We start from the raw sequence: 13,073 nt of genomic DNA, 5'->3' as shown, positions 1-13,073 counted from the left end.
TTAAACAAAATATGCTGAATATAATTTAACTTTATTCTAGAGAATGCAGAACATCATTGTGAATATCCATTATTGTGTTTTAGTATAATGATGCTGTGCTGGATTCTATGTAGTTTAGTAAGTCAGGTCTTCTTGTAGACAAATGCATTTCTTTCATTGTCATTCATTCTCTGAATTCCAATTATTTGCCAAACCCAAAAAAACATTGGTGAATCAAAATAGGCAATGTTTTTGTCTTCTTGAATTTAATCTAGTCTAAGAGGTAGGTACAGATAGAATAAATGCACACAAAAAATACATAATTCAAATTTTTTTTTTACAATAAACAGCATATATTTAGATTGTACAATTTGGTATCCCAATCTCCCAATTCATTCACCCCTAACCCTCCCCGCTTTCCCCACTTTGTGTCCATATGTTTGTTCTCTACATCTGTGTCTCTATTTCTGTCTTGCAAACTGGTTGATTTGTACCATTTTTCTATAGTCCACATATATCTGTTAATATATGATATTTGTTTTTCTCTTTCTGAATCATTTCACTCTGTATGACAGTCTATGGTCATGTCTCTACAAATGTTCCAGTTTGTCTGCTTACTTTGGGTTTTATTTGCTCTTCTTTCTCTAGTTTCTCTAGGTATTTTTTGATTTCCTCTTTGATTTCTTCAGTGATCTCTTGGTTATTTAGTAGCATATTGTTTAGCCTCCATGTGTTTGTGTGTTTTACAGTTTTTTTCCAGTAATTGATTTCTAATCTCATAGCATTGTGGTCAGAAAAGATATTTGATACAATTTCAATTTTCTTGAATTTACCAGTGCTTAATTTATGACCCAAAATGTGATCTATCCTGGAGAATGTTCCATGTGCACTTGAGAAGAACGTGTAATCTGCTGTTTTTGGATGTAATGTCCTATAGGTATCAATTAAATCAAGCTGATTTATTGTGTCATTTAAAGCTTGTGTTTCCTTATTAATTTTCTATGTGGATGATCTGTCAATTGGTGTAAGTGGGGTGTTAAAGTTCTCCGCTGTTATTGTGTTACTGTCAATTTCCTCTTTCTTAGTTGTTAGCATTTGCCTTATGTATTAAGATGCTCCTATATTGGGTGTATATATATTTATAATTGTTATCTCCTCTTCTTGGATTGATCCCTTGATCTTTATGTAGTGTCCTTTCTTGTCTCTTGTAACATTTTTAATTTTAAAATCTATTTTCTCTGATATGAGTATCGCTACTCCAGCTTCCTTTTGATTTCCATTTTCATGGAATATCTTTTTCCATCCCCTCACTTTCAGTCTGTATGTGTCCCTAGGTCTGAAGTAGGTCTCTTGTAGACAACGTATATATAGGTCTTGTTTTTGTATCCATTTAACCAGTCTGTGTCTTTTGGTTGGTGCATTTAGTCCATTTACATTCAAGGTAATTATAGATATGTATGTTCCTAGTACCATTTTCTTAATTGTTTTGTTTTTGTTTGTGTAGGTCCTTTTCTTCTCTTCTGTTTCCTGCTTAGAGAAGTTCCTTTAACATTTGTTGTAGGGCTAGTTTGGTGATGCTGAATTCTCTTAGCTGTTGCTTGTCTGTAAAGCTTTTGATTTCTCTGTCGAATCTGAATGAGATCCTTGCTGGATAGAGTATTCTTGGTTGTAGGGTCTTCTCAGTCATCACTTTAAATATATCGTGCCACTCCCTTCTGGCTTGCAGAGTTTCTGCTGAGAAATCAGCTGTTAACCTGATGGGAGTTCCCTTGTATGTTATTTGTCATTTTTCCCTTGTTGCTTTTAATAATTTTCTCTGTCTTTAATTTTTGTCAGTCTGACTACTATATGTCTTGGCATGTTTCTCCTTGGGTTTATCCTGCCTGGGACTCTCTGTGCTTCCTGCACTTGGGTAGCTATTTCCTTTCCCATGTTAGGGAAATTTTCAACTATAATCTCTTCCAATATTTTCTCGGGTCCTTTCTCTCTCTCTCTTCTCCTTCTGGGACCCCTATAATGCTAATAATGTTGGTGTGTTTAATGTTGTCCCAGAGGTCTCTTAGGCTGTCTTCAGTTCTTTTCATTCTTTTTTCTTTGTTCTTTTCCACATCAGTGATTATCACCATTCTGTCTTCCAAGTCACTTATTCGTCCTTCTGCCTCAGTTAATCTGCTATTGGTTCCTTCTACTGTATTTTTCATTTCCGTTATTGTGTTGCATATCTCTATTTGTTTGCTCTTTAATTCTAGGTCTTTGGTGAACTTTTCGATCTTTGCATCCAGTCTTTTTTCAAAGTCCTGGATCATCTTCACCATCTTTTTTCTGAATTCTTTTTCTGGAAGGGTGCCTATCTCCTCTTCATTTAGTTGTTTTTCTGGGGTTTTATCCTTTCCCTTCATCTGGTACAAAGTCCTCAGCCTTTTCATTTTTTCTATCTTTCTATGGCTGTGGTTTTCAGTTCCACAAGACAAAATACTGCTGATACTGCTTGATACTGCTGTCTGCCCTCTTGTGGAGGAAGCTATCTAGGAGGCTCATGCGTGCTTCCTGATGGGAGGGACTCCATAATTCAAATTCAATAAATGCCAAGAAGATAAAGAACAGGATGTCATCAAAGAGAAGAACAGATTTATCTAATCCATATTAAAAAGTTAGGGAAAGACTCTGAGGAAGGGGAGTTTTCCCAATGAGATATTAAACATTAGGAATTAGCTATGATTTAAGGTGAGAAAGACCTTAGCATGCTCAAAGATTAGGTGGATGAAAGGCTAGTTTGCTGTAGAACAATATGGGAGGAGGATTTCAGAAGGACATTTATGTTCTTTAAATGTTCTTTAGGAGAAAGAATTCTAATTTCTTCCTATTGAGTGATTTTTACATTTCAGGAAAATAGTCACAAAATGAAGGAAAAGAATGGTACAGAAAGAACTTGATACCGTTAAGAATGAATGAAGATTTATGTCAAATGCAGATATAATTCAAAAATTACCTTTATGTTTGCTATTCATCATTAAATTTTCCTTTAAGTTATTTGAGGATTCCCCATGGGAAGTTAAAATGAGTCTGATAAGGGATAAAATAAACAAACAAAATGCCAATTGAAACCCCAAAGTCACTGCTTCTCAGATTCCCACCTCATTAGACCTCAGAAGTTTCTATAAAGAGATTATTAACAAATGAATTGTTATTCTAGTTCCTGTAACATATTGCTAGTGTGAAAACAGTTTATATGTAAAACAAATTAAATTATGGTAAATTAGCATAAATTTCAGTATTATAATATCCAGAACATTTCAAAATAGTAGGTGTCTATTTGAATTCTTATTAAAATTAAAAATGAGTTTTCTCAAAAAAACACCCTGTTTTATTATACCATAAAAAAGTTTTATTTTGGAAAAAATAATTAAAACAAAAATATACTTGAATTATGCTTATAATTCACTTGAATTATAGATTACTACTTAAATAAGCATGTAGAAAATATTTTACTTCCTAGGAATTGATTTTCTGTTGATTTAAAAAAAAGAGAGATTCATAAGATGCATGGATTGCTTCTTAAATTTATCCTAAGCATTGAAATTCATTATCCAATTAATGGCACTCAGTATGTGTTATTCATAATATACCCATAAAATTGATCATTAACACTCAGAGCAACAGATTTTCATACTAGAATGTATGTGTACTCAAGACAAAACTAATTCTTGTGCCTGCTAATACCAGCATTATTAGAAAACCTTTTCCTTGTTTTACTTTTTGAATGTAATTAGAAATTTGCTTAAAAATCCCCAGTGACATGAAATGTTAATATTGGTGCAATTAATGAAATGCTAATATTTATGAATTAATTGGCAAAAATCTTGATGAAAGGAAGCTAACAGAAATCATTTATGCAGAATCTACCAGAGGACAAGATTCGTCCTTGGTGGCTTGCTCATTTTGCTATCAGAATGTTATTTAGCAAAATAGTCAGTGATATTTCTGTAAATTCTTGGTTGAATGTGTTCCCTAAGACAAAGTTAACAAGCTAGCTTCTAACATGGACATGTTAATTGGAGATATAGGAGATGATATTTCTCAGACTCAAATATGCAGGAAAAAAATGTGATTCTTTTTTGTCTTCAACTTAACTTTGTCTCTATCTCAAGCTTTCCTTTTCCTTGAGGGCCAAACATGTAGTTTTAGTCCATTCTATGTAAGCTCAGTTATTTTAGGACTAAACCACTTAACCCGGTATTTACTCCACCCCCTCCATTTCTACCAGCATCTCCTCTAGGTGCATCTGATTTTCTGGACATTGTGTCAGCGTTTGCTCAGCCTTCTTTGTTCCAACTTATGTTCTATCCACAGTGACGTGTTTTCTTCTTTGGCATCTTTGTCTCATGTGTGAAATTTCTCCCTGTCTGTCAGCTCTTAATGTCAATGTCAGAACGCCACCATCTTTCATCCTGCAAGAAAACAAATAGCAGTTCCCCCTGCCATGTGACATGGGCTGGGGCTAATTTGTTTAGGCATGCTCTATCCTCCCAAACCATCTTGGTTCTAGAAACTCTCAGCAGGGTTTGGTGCCTACTAAGGCATATAGGTAGGGCTCAGGTCCTGTCTAATGTCAGTAATGTTAGACTGTCTTAGAAGGATCAGAGCTGAAGGACATGTCTTGGTAAATATTCTTCACAAGTTTGTTTTGTTTGGTTTTTTTCTTGATTCTACCTGATTTTCAGCCACTAAGCCACACATTTGACATCTTTTTTTTTAAGGTAATACCTCTAATTATTCATTATTGTGGGGTTTTGTTTTAAGCTCTTTATTGGAATATAATTGCTTTACACTCTTGTACCAGCTTTTGAGGTACACCAAAGTGAATCAGCTGTATTTATACATATATCCCCATATCCCCTCCCTCCCATGACTCCCTCCATTTGACATCTCTTTTTCTTATGGTCTCACCAAAGCAACTTACATTTGGGAAATGATGGACTTATGAGTGTTCAGGCAACAAGTGAAAAATTTGCTGATGCCAAAAGGTAAATATCTCCTTGGCCAATGCTTCACATTGTGCCACTGTTATGTACTTTCTTTATCATTCTAAAAGTTGAACACTAAGTTAAACTTGGAAATTAAGAAATTAAAAATTTATAAGAGAAAGGATGAAAGAGAAGACGGGAGGAAGGAAGAAGGAAAGTATGCATATTAACATGTGACCCAGAAACCAAGCCTTTGCAAAGCCTTTAAGGTAAGCTCTCAAAATATCATTAACTTAGGGATAGACAGAGCAAAACAGTAAATTCAGGGAGATGCCTCCTTCCTCCTCTTTACTTCTTTCCTGATAATACTCTTTTCTTTTGGCACAGTCTTCCCAGGTACCCAGGGCCCAGCTCCAGGTGATTCCCATGGGTCTTTTAGCCCATGTGTTGTACTAACATTTCATTGTTTAAAACCTTTTCCTTTAGAATTTCTCTCAGTAAAGCTCACCAATATGCAATCATAAGTCAAATCTGGCTTTTAACAAGGGCTAACAAGATAAGCTCATCACAAATGTACCCAAATTATTTTGAGGTACAAAGCGGGTCAACGGTGGAAACAATTTATGTCAGACTGGCTACTTTGTGTTCACCCAATGTACTTCCAGTGCATACGTAGTATGCAGAACTTGGGAGAATTTGAAAGAAAGTTTATTACTTGTACAAGGGATAACTGGGAAGGGCGGGGGGAGAGGGGGGCACAAACAGGTCCCAGTTAAAGTTGGGCCTTTGTCATGGTTAGGGGGTTTGGGCAATGCAGGGGATATGTATCACATTTCTTATCAGCCTGTCCGGATGTGGAGCTAACAGGAAAGAGGAAAATGAGGCTTAAAAGAAGTCAGTGGGATGCTCGCTTAGGCAGCACATATCTGGAAATTGGAACCATACAGAGAAGATTACCATAGCCCCTGCACAAGGATGACATACACATTCATGAAGCATTACATATTTTTGTTTGGGACTAGCAGATGCAAACTATTAAATATAGAATGGATAAACACAAGGTCCTACTATATAACACAGAGAACTATAGTCAATATCCTGTAATAAATTATAATGGAAAAGAATATGAAAAAGGTTATATATATAAAACTGAACATATATACGTGTGTGTGTGTGTATATATATAAACTGAATCACTTTGCTGTACAGCAAAAATTAACACAACATTGTAAATCAACTATACTTCAATAAAAAAGAAGTTGGTGGTCTAATATGGTCAAACTCTATTACATTGTTCTTTCCTTGCTGTGTGTGACTTTCTAGGGGCTCCTTACCCCAGAAACCAAGGACAATCTCCTCACACACTAAAAGGAGTGCTAAGAAACCAGGCTGACTGAACAAATTTGGAGAACAAATATTACAAATGTTGGGGTCTGGTCCCTGCATTCCTTTTGTACCTATTTCCTGAACTAAATGCAGGATCACACATAGAGGAGCAGTGGAATGATAGAGCCTCATAAGCCTCAGATGCAGCTTTTCCAAAGGGCTGGAAGTCGTAGAAGGTGTAAAAGTTTCTTTCATTCTTCCAAATCTATGTGCTAGTAGAGTATTAATATTTGTAGGGCAGGAGCAATTATAAAACATTCACGATAGTTTTCAAAATCAGACCTCCATGTACATTCATTCCTTCATTCAAATATTTCTTTCCTTCATTCTTTTTTCAGTGAGTAAGAACCTATCTATTTAGCAAGCCAGGTATTGAGAATTTTCCATGTTCTGGGATACATTGGAAGCAAGATAAATCAACTCTTCCCATGGAGTTTGTTTTTTGTGAGAGGTGACAGAATTCAAAAAAAAAAAAGCACAACTTCATTTTCTAATAAGTGCTGTAAAGAGTATCAGGGCCTAACTAGCCTGAGGTGCAAAGGAAGGCAGCCCTTGGGGGCATTGATGGCTCGCCTGAAACCTGAAGCATCAATCCAGAATGTCTTTAAAGAAGTTAATGCTCGGTGCAGGAGTTCCCATTTTCTAATTTTCGTGTTTAGCCAGCACTATATTTAATTGGCCAGATAGAAATAGGGCAAAAATTGAAAATGGGCCTCTCTGCCTCTGTAATGAATTAAATAGTTTTCCATAGCATTAGCTGTAAATGACACTACTGAACTGACAATTTCTTTCTTGTTTGGGCTTCATTTAAACTTCTGAATGGTATTAAGAGGTTATTAGAGATTAATCTCCAATTAGGTATTCTGATAGCCCAAGAAATTGTCAAAGGGCCCCTCTGGCCATACTTTTTAGCATTAAAGAGATATTGAATTAATAATATTTTGCCATCTCTTCAGACCTTTAAACTCCTGTGACTAATGTCCAATCATTTAGCCCACTTAAACAGAATGTCACACTGTGAGCCTTCCATTCTGAATAGGTCACTGTAGGCTAGAGCTCATTAGTGTTGAGTGTCCATTTCAGAAGCTGCAGCAGTCACTCAGCCCCTATGTTTTAAGAAAATAAGTAGAAAATTGTTTTCTCCCAAATGGAAGGGTTATGAAGACAGTGCCATATGTCATTATTATTGTAACTAAAAAGTGTCATCTAGGCTCTATAGTGTTGTATAATGTTCCCACGTAAGGCCATAAAATCATGTTGGGTTAGTGAGTGAGGCTCATGGCACAGTTCCCAGACCCATCTGGAGTGCTGTGGACTGCACAGGATAGCATCCAAAGTCCAGTGTTGAAAAGCAGGAGTGGCTGGACAAGACAGTTGTGATTTATGTGGGATTCTCATCCACCAAAACAAGAGGTGAATGAATTAACCAAGTATTTGCAGTGAAAATTTAAAGGGAAAGATCGGGAAGGAATAACCTGAAAAGAATCTCCCTTGTTTTGTTAAGCTGAAAAGTTCAGAGTTTCTTTTCTTTCTCTCTCATGCTTATTTTTAAGCTTACATCTTTACTAGACTGTGAAAAGATGGGGTATCACTTAGGGATTTAGCTTTTAACTAACTTTTTCCTTTCTGTACCTAGCTTTTGTAACTGCATTGCGTACATAGGCTAATGTGCAATGAAGACTTACAAAGGTGTAAATTTTAGGGCTTCACTAGTTGTAATTCCTAAACTGGAAATTTCTAAGGAAGAGAGATATGATAGAACTCATTAACTGGTTTGGATTAGATGACTTCTGTAGACATCTGTTATTTTTGACTCCCACTGTTGCTTCCCTCTTCTGGTTGCAGCTCCTCGGTTTTATTTTCCTTTAGGGAACTATGGTCTTCCCTCATCCCCACTTTTGTGCAGTTTTGCTGGGTCTGTCAATGGCAATAACTCACCAGCCTGAGCCAAGAGTGTGTAGAAGTGTGACCCAAATTACGCCAATAAGGCTGCCCTTCTGCCGTGTTTGAATGTTAAGCAGAGAGACACAGGGATAGAAAATGGTTGATTCTGATTCATCCCTATGTGGAAAATTGAAGAGAATTCCTGTGAGTTTTCTCTTCCTTATATTACCAAAATCCTGTTTTGACTAAGATCTGGTTGTAAAGGATTCCCTTATTTTGGGAGTTATTCTGTTTCTTTCTAATATATTCAATTTCAAGCAAAATTAATTCTCTGCATTGTTCTCTAAGGACATTAAGTGATACCATGATGTCAAAGACTTCATCCAATCACATAAGCTGAAGAAATAATTGTTTGGACAAAGACATTAGGAATATAGTAGATATAGCTAGTTGTATTATAGGGAAATGATGTTTGTTGGTGGGGATGGGACATTGAAAAAAGCAGTGGGGGGGCTTTGGAGTTGGAAGGTCTTAAATTCTAGACTCTGAAATTTGCTTTTTGATATAGTACAGAGGAACAGAAAAAAAGACAACCCAGTTTCTGCACTATTCCCATGAAATCCATGGCCTCATACTATGACATCTGTGGGTTTCAGTTATCTCTTCTATGAAGTGATGGAAGTGGGCTGGATGACCTGAAGGTCCTGTTTAGTTCTTTGGTTGTATAATTATGTATTATTACCCTGTAAACCATGGGGAAATGTTGAAAGTTTCTGAGCAGAAGAATGACAGAATGAAAACCATGTTTTAGGATCAATTTAAAAATGGCAGTTGTGTAGTTAAAACTGAAATAGAAAATCTAAATTCTTCTTTAATCATTATATTTTTAAAGACAGGTTTGTAAAATACCTAGACCTTTAGAGCAAGAAAACTACTTGAGATTACTATCCATAGATAAAGTCAAAAGCAGGCTAGTAAAGGAAAAGGCAGATCTAGCATATAAGTTTAAGGTGCAAATTTTACTAGGAGTAAAGAAAATTCATTTAAGAAAAATTCTAACGGACTTGAGAAAAATTAATGAACTTCAACAATTCCTTAAGTGGATATACATAATTTAAATTAATTATTGCCTAGTAAGCAAAAGTAAACTTATTTTGGTTATTTGAAATGATTTTAAATTTAGCTTGTATCTGATAATGTTGAAATATTGAAAGGACATTTTAAAAAAAATTTAAACTTGCAACTGGTCTCCCAGTCTGAAAACTACCCTGTTACCAATACATTTTTCTAAAATATGTCTGCCTATGAAAGGTAACACAGAGAAAAATGCACAAAACAAAAATCAAAACAATTATCATAAAGCCAACATCCATGTGACTACCTCTGAAATCAATAAATAGGTCAGAACGTATAACCTAGAAGCCTCTTCCTACCTTCTCCCGTCACTGCTTCTTCCTTATCTCCAAAGGAACCATCATCCTGATGTTTACTATAATCACTCCTTTGGTTTTACCATGGTTTTACCATCTAATCATGGCCTAGTTTTTCCTGTTTTTTAATTCTGTCCTAACAGAAATATTTGGCTTCTTTCTCTTAACATTACGGTTTTGAGATTCATCATTGTTGTGGGAAGCTATATCTCATTTTGCATACTGTATAGTAATCCATCCATGAATATGCTACAAAGTGTCTATTATAATATTAATGAGTATGTGGGTTTTTTACACTACCGATTCTAAATCGTACCACTTTTAGCATTTTATGTATATGTTTCTTCAAGCTCATGTGCTCACATTTCTATTGGGTGCCTTTTGAAGAGTGGAATTTCTGGGCTATGGGTTATACATATGTTCAACTTTAGCGGATAATGTAAAGACATTTTCTAAAGAGGTTGTAGCAATTAATATCCAACTGTTATTGTGTGAGAATTTTTGTTGATCCACGTATTTGACAACACTTGTGATAGTGTTTTTAATTTTAGCCGATCTTACACATGAGAAGTATCATTTCCTTATGACTTTAATCTGCAGCTGTAAGAAGTTGAGTGTGTTTGCTTTCTATTGGGTGGGCCAAAAAGTGCCTTCATTTTTTAAAGTAAAAATAAAAGACACATTTTTCATTTGCACCAAGAACTTTATTGAACGACACATTCATCTTTTGTTCCACTACATTCTGCCATTTTCCAGGCAACTTCATAATTCTGTCTTCCCAAAACTTTGTATCTTTTTGAATATAGGACTGTTTCAGGTGCCTTTTACAGTCTTCCAGAGAATTGGAATTTTTTCCATTAGGAGAATTTTGTAAAGACCAAAATAAATGGAAACCCGAAGGTGTGATGTCTGGCAAATATGGCAGATGAATCAGAACTTCCCAGCCAAGCCGAAACAGTTTTTGCCTGGTCATCAAAGAAACATGCAGTCTTGCATTATCCTGATAGAAGATTAAGCATTTCCTGTTGACTAATTCTGGATACTTTTCATCGAGTTCCACTTTCAGTTGGTCTAAGTGGGAGCAGTACTTGTTGGAATTAATCTTTGGTTTTCTGGAAGGAGCTCATAATGGAAGACGCCCTTCCAACCCCACCATATACACAACATCACCTTCTTTGGGTGAAGATGGGCCTTTGGTGTGGTTGGTGGTGGTTCATTTTGCTTGCCCCATGATCTCTTTCATTCCATATTGTTGTACCGTATCCACTTTTCATCACCCATCACAATTTGTATTAAAAACTGAACAATTTCCTTACATTTCAGTAGAGAATCACATACAGAAATATGGTCAAGAAGGTTTTTTTCGCTTATGTGGAACCCAAACATCACATAACCAAGCTAGTGCAAATGATTTTCAGTGTTCCACTTGAATATTTTGAGTATGTCGGCTATCTCCTGCATGATATAACATTGATTGTTCTCAGTTATTGTGTCAATTTGATTGCTATCAACTTCAACTGGTCTACCCAACCATGGAGAATCATCCAGCAAGAAATCTCCAGCACAAAACTTTGCAAACCACTTTTGACACCTTTGATCAGTCACAGCACCTCTCCATACACTGCACAAATCTTTTTGTGCATTTCAGTTGCGTTTTCACCTTTCTTGGAATAATAAAGCATAATATGCCAAAAATGTTGCTTTTTTCTTCCATCTTCAATATTAAAATGGCTACACAAAAATTCACCAATTTTGATACGTTTTTTTAAGTGCATGCTGATATGACAGCTGTCAGATACAATCTAACAAAATTATTTCAAATGAAGTTAAAGACAATTAAGTGCTACTAGAGCCATCTTACAGAAAAAATCAAATGAACCTTTTGGCCCACCCAGTACTTGCACATCTTCTTTTGTAAAATGTCTATTCACATCTAATTTCTTGCATTTTTGGCCTGATAACTTTCATTAGTTTTGGAAGGTTCACAGCTATTATCTGTTCAAATAGGATGGCTGTTCTTTTCTCTTTCGAGATCGTCTCTTCTTACTGTATATGTTATGGATGTTCTCTTCCTCCTTGTACTTTCTTTCCTATGTCTCTACTTCATTCATTATTCTAAGTTATCATTCAGTTCACTAATTATTTTGTCATTTCTGTTTAACCTGCTGTCGCTCATCCACTGCATTCCTAATTTTGATTATTGTATTTTTATGTTCTGAAATTTCCACTAGGTTTTTTTTTTTTCCTTCCAATTTCTAGGTCTGCCAATATTCTTCCACTTTGTCATTTATCCTATTTAATTTAATAAAGTGGTTACTTTTTAAATCTATGACTGGTCACTCTAGTACCTGGACCATCAGTAGGTCTGCTTCTGTTTTTTATTGTTTCTGCTGATTTGGTTCATATGGTTTTTGTCTCCTAATGTGCCTTGTTTGCAGAATTATTTGTAGAAATAATTTGAGGTATCTGATATTGTTATCTTTTAGATAGGATATAGGTTTTCCTTCTAACCTGTAGGAAATAATGTTGGATTCAGCTCATTTGGAGATATATTGCAAGTCCCTGAAAGGGCCTGTCTGTTTCTCTTTTAAACTTACTCCTAAGATGCAGCATTTCAATATCCCTATTGAAGCAAGGGAGATTCAGTAGTTTTCCTTCACCGGATAGCTTAGACACTGATATTTGTCCATTTAACCCAACAAGGCTGTAAAAACCACTATGGCTGTCTGCCATAGAACTAGCAAACAGCTTAAAAAGAAGATGGCTTCCAATTCCAAGCTTACCTCTCTGAGCCTCTATCTTCCTGGTGCAGTAATTCTTTACTACTTTAATAGTAGTTCAAGCAGTTTTTAAATATATACACACATATATTAAATATTATAAATTATATATGCATTTTTTTCTTCAGAGGACAGCTTTTCCAAAATACTTAATAAACCATTTCTGGAAGTGAATGTCCCTTATTTGGTTCAATCCATTTTCTATACTACCACTATAATTATAAATTTAGAATAAACCTTTAACTGACTATTCCTTTTATTAAATATTAAATATTTACATTTCATTCATTCACTCATCCCATTCTATTGCATTCCATCTATAATAGCATCTAAATAATGTAGCTTATAATTTGTAGCTTTTTATAATCTAAACTTAATCTTATTTTTCAACTTTATATAATGTCATTCCCTACCACATGTATTATTATTCTAGGGCTAGGAAACTACATTTTTCCCTGGTGACAAGGGGTAGTCTAATGTCCTCGTGCTTTTAACTCATGCTGTTTCTGCTGTCAGAGTATGCTTTCATTGTTTGGTGGTAAAATCCTATTCATCTTTCTAGACAGCTTTTATGTCAACTCTTTTGTGAATGCACTTCCTAAACCCAGCTCAAACATTGACACAAAACACACAGCAGACCTGATCCTTCC

At 35.4% G+C, this 13,073-nt stretch overlaps 1 non-coding gene across 1 annotated transcript; it reads left to right on the top strand.

Annotated features, from left to right (window-relative positions):
• The first annotated feature begins 5,846 nt into the window (after positions 1–5,846).
• Positions 5,847–5,953, top strand: LOC130842554 (U6 spliceosomal RNA). Its single transcript, XR_009050470.1, has one exon. It is a non-coding gene; the product is annotated as a U6 spliceosomal RNA (small nuclear RNA).
• Positions 5,954–13,073: the final 7,120 nt, after the last annotated feature.

The sequence above is a fragment of the Hippopotamus amphibius genome, chromosome 1, assembly GCF_030028045.1.
Source record: "Hippopotamus amphibius kiboko isolate mHipAmp2 chromosome 1, mHipAmp2.hap2, whole genome shotgun sequence".
Taxonomy (NCBI): domain Eukaryota; kingdom Metazoa; phylum Chordata; class Mammalia; order Artiodactyla; family Hippopotamidae; genus Hippopotamus; species Hippopotamus amphibius.
Note: the sequence above shows the minus strand (reverse complement) of the source record. Positions and strands in the feature narration are given on the sequence as shown.